Here is an 8,809-nt window from a genome sequence, read left to right as displayed (position 1 = left end):
GACTAACAGGCTTTCTCCGGGCGCTTGTTTCACAAGTCTGTATGAATATGTGGTGGTATGTGGTACTCCGTGCTGGGCTTACCACAGCCAATCTCCAAACTCGTGACGTCACCTGTGGGTGGAGCTTAGCAAAGCTCAGCAATATAGATGCTACCATTTTCCACCCACTGATAGGAGCTCTAAAGCTAGTTAAAATATATTTACAAGTGAGAAATAACGAAGGGAGAAAGAGATGTCTCATGGAACAGGAGGAAAATAAAGAAAATAAAAGCAGTTTATTCTAACGGTCTCCTAAGCTCCGCCCACAGGTAACGGGATGATATGAAAGCGAAGCAAACATAGCCACGGGTACCAACCAATTAAATGCATCAATGGAAACTTCTGCTATATATAATGTATGTCACTGTATCAAGCACTGTTTACATAAATATTAGTCACACTATATAATCCATTATAGAAATGTACCTCAATTGCATTAAGGTTTCGGTTTTCAACGTTTGTTTGATTTGCAGTAGTACCAACACTACACGGAAAGATTGTTTCGAAGGTTAGGGACTGGGCATACCCTTCAACGGAAACACACTCTCTAAGCGACGCTTCGACGAAGAGGGAAGAGCTTCACTGAGAATATGGCGGTCAGAGATCGAGCTGCGGCTGGTCGCTATTGATGTACAAAGACTACCTCTTGATAAATGATCCAGTTCTGGGCCTGGATGATTTGCCTGATTCTGTCACTGAATTCAGAGTGTGGAGACGGCATTGGTCTTCTGTACCTAAAAGCTCCGTGCTAAATACTGGACTTAATACATTTGAGCAGTGCTCTAAATCCTGTTACAAAGAAATGATTACTTATTTATGCCACTTTGCCCATTTCATCTGCTATAGCAGAACAAAGTTTTTCTACACTTAAACATATAAAATCATTCAGACGGTTAACTATGGGTGAGGAGAGATTGGATGGGCTTGCGAAATCATGCATTCACTGTGAAGTGATCAACCGTGATCTGACTGAAAATTTTGTAACGGCTGTGAGCGGCTTCTGGGGCTTCCTAAATGGACTAGCTCATCCCTGGCCTTCACCGGGCACGGGATGAGCTGCTGGCTGTGCTGCGTCGCCACGCCGCGTACCGTGTGAGGAGTAGAGTGGAACAATCTGGGAACTCCATCATCACCTCCGTCAGACAGAGCTCGGCCTATGTATGTGGATCCATGCGGCGGGAGTGGCTGGGCCTTCTGTACGCGTAGATTGTGCGTACGTGTGCCGTGCACACGCATATATAGCTGTCAATTATTAAAGCGTGTATGAATCTCGGTTGATCTCGTTCGATTATTTGTCCTGTTTTTTTTTTATTTGTTATATATATGCCGCTTGGCGAAATAGAGCTATTATTATTATTATTATTATTATTATTATTATTATTATTATTATATTTTCAAAATAAGAAAAAAATAAGAGGAAACTTTATTCTGTAATTTTACACACACACACACACACACACACACACACACACACACACACACACACACACACACCGCTCCGGTAGCTACACCGCTCCGGTAACTCAAGGCTTCTTCCCGGTGAGGCCCGATGGTCGGCCCAAGGCTTCTTCCCGGTGGGGCCTGATAGTCGGCCCAGCCCGTTCTGGCGCAGGCGAGTGTTTATAGTGGCGCCATCTTGTGCTGGCTCATGCTGCCCCCCCGGAACTCATCTTTGAGCCTCTCTTTGGAGAGGTTATCTAGAGCCCGGGTTGATGGGTGGTCTTCAGGCCAGCATGTGGGTAGTCTTAGGCCACTCGGCGGTGACTGAAAAACCTCAGCTGTGCGGCGGCCAGGATTCGAACCCGCGTCCCTCCTGGACCTCCTGAGCGCGGGGCCGTCACGCTAACTATTCAGCCACCACCTGCGGAATACTAGCAACAGAGACGTATGCACCCAACCGTGTTTCACGCTGCTGAGGTCGAGAGGCTTGATTCTCGTCCCAAGGTACGGTGAGACCCTGAGGAGCTGGAGTTGATGGCCAGCTTTGAGAAGTCCCACCCAGGTCATCCTGCCATGAATCAAGCTATCCTGAGGGAGGTGCTGCTCCACCGTACCCTGGACGCCATCAAGGGCTAGAGGATGCACCCCGACTACCAAGCTATGGTCCAGGCTGTTGTGGAGCAGTCCGAGTCGGCGCCAAGAGTGCCTCCTCTTCCGCACCCCCTGGATGTGTGCCGGCGTCCTGGAGACCGGCCCAACCTTGACCTCAGCCCAGGGAGCACTCCACCACCATCAACGGAGGACCCTGGCGCCGGATGCTCAACCGGTCGTATCTCAACATTTGGTCCTAAATCCGCCATTGTGGTTGCAAGTTCTGCCCTGTGCGATGTTCAAAAAACGTCCTAGGCGCCATCTTGTGACGTCAGGTCGCCCCTCAGCCTGACTGCTCGGATGCGGGTCTAGGGCCCGCTTTTTTAAACGTTCGAGTTAGCAAACAGCAACCGCAAAGCCCACGTCGCATCCTGTCTTACTAACATCGCGAACGCGTTTTTTAAACACCGAAAAGGAGACCCTACGTGGTGCTAGGCCAAGCAGACACCAACCCCACTTTCCGCACAGGTTGGCAGCTCTGAAGCGTCTCGTGTGACCAGCCAACCAATCAGCTGATCGGTGTTTACATTCCTCCTACGGTCCTACCAGAGCAGCAGATCAGTCTGGAGTTGCAGCCCACAAGAGAAACACCGACATGGCGACACCAGGCAAAGGAGCACCACTCAGCCAAGGGCAAAAGAAATTCCTGCTGGAGCTGGTGTCGGAGAAGCCTGTCCTGCAGGACAAGTCTCATGGGATGGCGGTCACCCTTGAGAAGGTCAAGGCGTAGCAAGAGATTGCTGCAGCCTTCAGCCTGAATTACCCGGCCGATCCCAAGTCGGAGAAACAACTTAAACGAGCATGGGAATACACGAAGATGAGGTAAGAACATATTGCATGGAGAGAGGCTGTGGAGTGATGGTGGTGAGGGCGTGGAGACTGATGATGGTGAGGGAGTGGAGACTGATGGTGTTGAGGGTGTGGAGAGTGAGGGCGTGGAGACTGATGGTGGTGAGGGTGTGGAGAGTGAGGGTGTGTAGACTGATGGTGTTGAGGGTGTGGAGAGTGACTTTGGTGAGGGTTGTGATTTGTAACCGTTTTTGTAATATATATCATCTTATTCCTTTCATAGGGCAAAGAAGAACCACAGCCACCGTGTGCAGCACATGTTTGCAACTGGTGGAGGGAAACCCATGCCTTCACCACTTAAAGAAGACCAGCTGATCATGTCAACCCTCTCGCGGGAGCTGGAACCTGCGACCCAGCAGTGTGACACCCTGGATCCAAACATTGTGGTCGTGGATGCCTCTGAAGTTGGTAAGTTCCAGTATTTATATATACGTATAGTACTACCACGTTGTTTTGAAGTAATTTCCTTAATACATGGTGCATTTTAATATAGATGTAACTTGTAAGGTTCTGGAAATGCAACACATTAATAGAATTAGATAGATTTACTTCTGATTATGAATTTTATCTTTTGGTCTCGTCTCCATCGGCACTTCATGGAAGAGCAGAGCAATGGCAGCCAGAGGTTCCTTCGTTTGTGAAAACCATTCTACGTATTGTGGAATATGCTCATCAACAAGACGCCTCGGAACATGACTTCTTTCTCTGAATCGTGGTTTAGTTTATTCCTAAGGAATATGACTTAAGCACTTATAGTCCAGCCAAATTGTCGAGTCCGTTTGGGCTCTGCCACACAGTCCCAACACCTATCTCTTCCTCTCATATGTAAGGTAAAGGTAACATATGATAGGAAAAAATAGGTGTTGGGACTGTGTGGCAGAGCAGAGGGGAGAAATGGACCCGCGGGAGCCTATGCCCAAACGGACTTGACAATTTGGTTGGACTATAATTAGAATTAATTAATATCTTGCTACTTTTCATATGATTCTATGTGACTCATACATTTTATCAATAGAGTAATATCATGATAGTTACCACAGTCCAGTTTCGAGTGTAACCTTCTTTCACTGCTTTTCTAAATTATAGTTAATATTATTACTGTACATCAGTGATCTTTATCTGACTTCCGCATGCACATCAAATATGGTCAAATAACTATGTTTTGTTGGTATTGCCTGAGTTGGATTGTTGCTTATCACAGCTTTGACCTAAACTCTGCACCCTTTCATGTTTAGTTTAGTTCACATCAATAGCGGTGTGGCTGATCCACTATACATTGAGGACCTTCTCTTTCCCGTCAGGTGCTGTGGGGGTTAAGAGAGTGGTGTGCTTAGTCTTGTAGGGGGATTGCCAAGTTATGTAGGTATTGATATCAATCTCCATTCCAGAATTCATTGGGGAAAGTGACGAGCCTGTAACTCAGGAGCCCGATAACACTTCCGTGCCCGAGAGATTGCAGACATCTGGAGCTGCAGCAGCTGTCCGCTACGCCCGTCGCAAGCATCCTCCGAAAAGGCGCCAGGCTGTCAGTGAAAAGGAGGCAGCCTATGCAAAAATTAGTGAAACCTGTGACAGCTTAAAAGAGGAGTCACTAAAAGCTATACGGATAGTTTGCCAGGCTGCGGAAAGTGTTATAATGGCAGCAAACAGCATCAAGGATGCAGCAGACAGCGTCAAACATGCCGCCTGCTATTTACAAGAAAAATATTAAGAATAGGCGACAGATTTTTGTATTATGCTAAATTAGGTTTGCAATAAAAGAGGAACATATACAAAAATAATATTTATTTGTCAGATTCCTCCAGTGTTGCGTGTGCGTATATGTGATGCATTATATCTGTTTTCTTGTTCAGTTTGGGGATCCAGTGCCGGAGTCAACAAGTAAGACTTGCATGCGTACCCTGAATCTCCCAAAAGATAACCTGAGTAACCTTCATATTCTAATTTCTGACAAAGCCTAGAATTATCAAAAATGCGGCTGTCATGGACACTTCCTGGCCAACCACTAATGACATTAGTGAAACGCATTTTTTCATCGCAAACTGCCATGACATTTAGGGCGAGGTAACCCTTCCTACAGCGGTATAATTCTGCAGTGTCTCCGCCAGGACTCACAATTGGAATCAATGTTCCATCAATACAGCCGATGACACCAGGCATGCCAGCGACAGCATGAAAGTCCTCTGCTACCTGACGTGTATTGGCAGGTTCAGGAAACTTGATGTAATTAGGTGACATGCGTGCTAGTATAACAGCTATGCGGTGAACAAATTTGCAGACTGAAGAAGCAGACATCTCCAAACAGTCTGCCATGGTTAACTGGAAGTTCCCGCTGGCAAAGTAGCGTAATGCTACAAGAAGCTGCAGGTGACCAGGAACACTGCAGCCTGAGGAGGAGAGATATTATTGGTTAGGTATAACTTGCATGGTTATTTCCAGTTCTACCTGGGAACACATGACCCATGTTCTATTGGCTTTCATGACATTTCTGATATAGGGCTATACAGAAAAAGGAAAAAGGCAGAATTACTACTGTTCATTTCCATTTCAAATGAGTAGATTTACATTGCTAATGCTCATTTCTATTTCAAATGAGTAGATTTACATTGCTAATGCTCATTTCTATTTCAAAATAAAAGCAGGTTTTTAAATGTCCTGTTGCATCTTGAATATAAGAGATGTTGAGTGATTGGTAATTTGTGAAAATTAAACATTGGAATGAACCTTGCACAAGACACGAAATACAGTGGTTCTCAGTTGATTATTTACCATGTGAGAAGCTCAATACTTTGATAGGCTAAAAAGAGTAGGGAACACACACACACACACACACACCTCTGCCATCTCGTGCTCTGGGTAGTTGGGGCTGTACATTCTCAAGCAGTTGGAGTGTGCAAGCTGGTGAGAGACGGTAGCGATCTATGAAGTCCTCCTCAGAGAGACAGGTGAATGGGTTTTGCCGGTCTCTGGGAACAACTCTGGGAAGCCTCACCTCCTCAACTTGACCCACAAGATCGAGGAGTTCCAGATATGCCGCAAATGCCTGCAATGGAATAATTATTTACTGAAACTGGCGGGATGTACCAGCTGGCCCAAGCTTGATAGAGCGCAAGAGCATATAACATGGTTCTGACCAAGAATTACTAAAGCTTGGTGTTTTTATGCATTCAAAAATTACTTAAATGTTGTACTTACCATGTGAAAATGATGTAAACCTTGAAGGGGTGATGGACGTCCCGGTGTGGGTGAACAATGTAAACACTAAACAGACCCATAACTCACCAGTGTCAACGGGGTTAAGGGAGCCCGAACGCGCACTCTAATAAACACCTTAATCTCTTCCTTACGATTATGTACACTATTTTTCGTTTGCACTTAAACATATTGATATATTATCATATTTTTAACATTACTTTCAATCGCACATGATTCGTGAATATTATTGGTGGTTCTTGTTGGGGTGGGGTTGGACAACCCGCCGATTCTTATAGGAACCCGTGGTGTCTCCTACGAGTTGACACTAACACCACGGCTGAAAGTGGTTTAAAAAACGAGACATACGAAGAATCAGCTACATTAGTATTAGCAAATGCAAACTTCACGTTTAAAAAATCGGGCCTAAGTCATGTGTTATTATTCCCAAGCTCCATTGGCAATGGCGAGTACACATTATATAACTGAAGCATATTACACATTCATTGAACACAATTAAAACTAACTACCCTAATCAAATTAAATGTAACCTAACCTCATCTGACCTAATTAAACTAAATATAAGGTAACCTAACATAACCTGGCCTTTATGCCTGCTCCCAAAATGAAATAAATGGAAATAAATATGATATTAATGTGAAAATATATCTGAGGAACAAAAGAGGAAAATGACAAGAATTGAACTATGAAACAAGAATTGTTGGCTTCAAGATGACCTCAACTGACTAAGAATGACAAGATCTACGCAATGTGACAGGTCAGAATTGAGTCTTGAAAATGATTTCTGATGATTAAGAATGACATGATCTACTGAATGACAACAATTGTCTGCTTTGAAAATGACCTCAGCTTAAATAATATTCAAATCATTTACCCTTTACATCCCTCTCCAACATCCTAATCCATTCAGTCACAACTGTTACCATAATCCCCTTATATCTCTCTTATATACATACATCACTCAAGTAGCATGTGCTCAATCATATCGTCACCCCTCTTTCACACCTACATGAATGTCACACCTTGGGACTAACACCTTGCCACCATCTGGAAGAGGATGTCCTCCCCCTCCCCGGCACCACCACACTGCACTCAACCCTCCCACCACTATCATTCCAACCTCCCACTGATGTGTTAGATCCCTGAAACCATACATACTTTTCTTTACATTGTGTTTAGAATGTGTTCATTTTAGCTTAGCGGCTGGTAAGACCAAATACACTATATTATTACTATTAACACACACACACTTGACCAATAAGCCCAGGCCACAACAGCCAGCCCAGCACAGTCACCAAAAGATCAGACCTTTCACAGGACCCACCAACCACATGAAGCCTGGGGTGGAAAGTGAATAACAGATCATGCCGTCACAGTCACCATTTGTTCCAACAGATGAATATTTTCTGTTCTCTGTGCTACACACAGCCCTGTAACACCACCACAACAAACACTTGCACTCACACACACAGCAGAACTGAATCAGCACAGCACCTCAGGAGAAGTGGACCTTCATGTGCCTGACAATCTCATACTTAGTCATGAAACGTTTCCCACAAACATCGCACTTGAACCCTTTATGACCAGAGTGTCTGAAGACGTGCCTGTCCAATATACTCTTCAGTTTGAACCTTTTCCCACAAACTTCACACTCATGACTTCTTGCATCAGTGTGTGTAACAAGGTGTAATTTGAGGGTACCCTTCTGACTGAAACATTTCCCACAAACTTCACACTCATGACTTCTTGCATCAGTGTGTGTAACAAGGTGTAATTTGAGGGTACCCTTCTGACTGAAACATTTTCCACAAACTTCACACTCATGATTTCTTTCACCACTGTGTGTAACAAGGTGTAATTTGAGGGTACCCTTCCGACTGAAACATTTTCCACAAACTTCACACTCTTGATTTCTTTCACCAGTGTGTGTAAGAGTGTGTAATTTGAGGGTACCCTTCAGACTGAAACATTTTCCACAAACTTCACACTCATGATTTCTTTCACCAGTGTGTGTAAGAGTGTGTAATTTGAGGTGACCCTTCCGACTGAAACATTTCCCACAAACTTCACACTCATGATTTCTTTCACCAGTGTGTGTAAGAGTGTGTTTCTTGAGGGTACCCTTCAGACTGAAACATTTCCCACAAACTTCACACTCATGATTTCTTTCACCAGTGTGTGTAAGGGTGTGTTTCTTGAGGGTACCCTTCAGACGGAAACATTTCCCACAAACTTCACACTCATGATTTCTTTCACCAGTGTGTGTAAGAGTGTGTAATTTGAGGTTACCCTTGTGACTGAAACATTTCCCACAAACTTCACACTCATGCTTTCTTTCACCAGTGTGTGTAAGAGTGTGTAATTTGAGGTTACCCTTGTGACTGAAACATTTCCCACAAACTTCACACTCATGATTTCTTGCACCAGTGTGTGTAAGGGTGTGTGTGTTGAGGTGACCCTTCTGATTGAAACATTTCCCACAAACTTCACACTCATGGTTTCTTGCACCAGTGTGTGTAAGGGTGTGATGTTTGGGGTTACTCCTATTACTAAACCTTTTGCCACACTCCCGACTTTCATGAGGTCTTACACCAGAGTGTGTGGGTGTATTTGTTGA

The 8,809-nt window shown here is 44.5% G+C and overlaps 2 long non-coding RNA genes across 3 annotated transcripts; one reads left to right on the top strand and one right to left on the bottom strand.

Moving 5' to 3' along the window:
• The first annotated feature begins 1,569 nt into the window (after positions 1–1,569).
• On the top strand, positions 1,570–4,609 carry LOC126987410 (uncharacterized). The gene is made up of 3 exons (XR_007740889.1): positions 1,570–2,952; positions 3,203–3,387; positions 3,588–4,609. It is a non-coding gene; the product is annotated as an uncharacterized LOC126987410 (long non-coding RNA).
• A 140-nt stretch (positions 4,610–4,749) lies between these two features.
• Positions 4,750–6,295, bottom strand: LOC126987408 (uncharacterized). Of its 2 annotated transcripts, XR_007740887.1 has the most exons (3): positions 6,175–6,295; positions 5,815–6,022; positions 4,750–5,366 (listed from the first exon to the last, which is right to left on the bottom strand). It is a non-coding gene; the product is annotated as an uncharacterized LOC126987408 (long non-coding RNA). The 2 variants fall into 2 exon arrangements; XR_007740886.1 differs by lacking the exon at positions 6,175–6,295 and having other exon boundaries at positions 5,815–6,173.
• Positions 6,296–8,809: the final 2,514 nt, after the last annotated feature.

Source organism: Eriocheir sinensis, chromosome 64, assembly GCF_024679095.1.
Source record: "Eriocheir sinensis breed Jianghai 21 chromosome 64, ASM2467909v1, whole genome shotgun sequence".
In the NCBI taxonomy this organism is placed as follows: Eukaryota; Metazoa; Arthropoda; class Malacostraca; order Decapoda; family Varunidae; genus Eriocheir; species Eriocheir sinensis.
The sequence above is the reverse complement of the archived record's forward strand: the minus strand, read 5'-3'. Positions and strand labels throughout refer to the sequence as shown.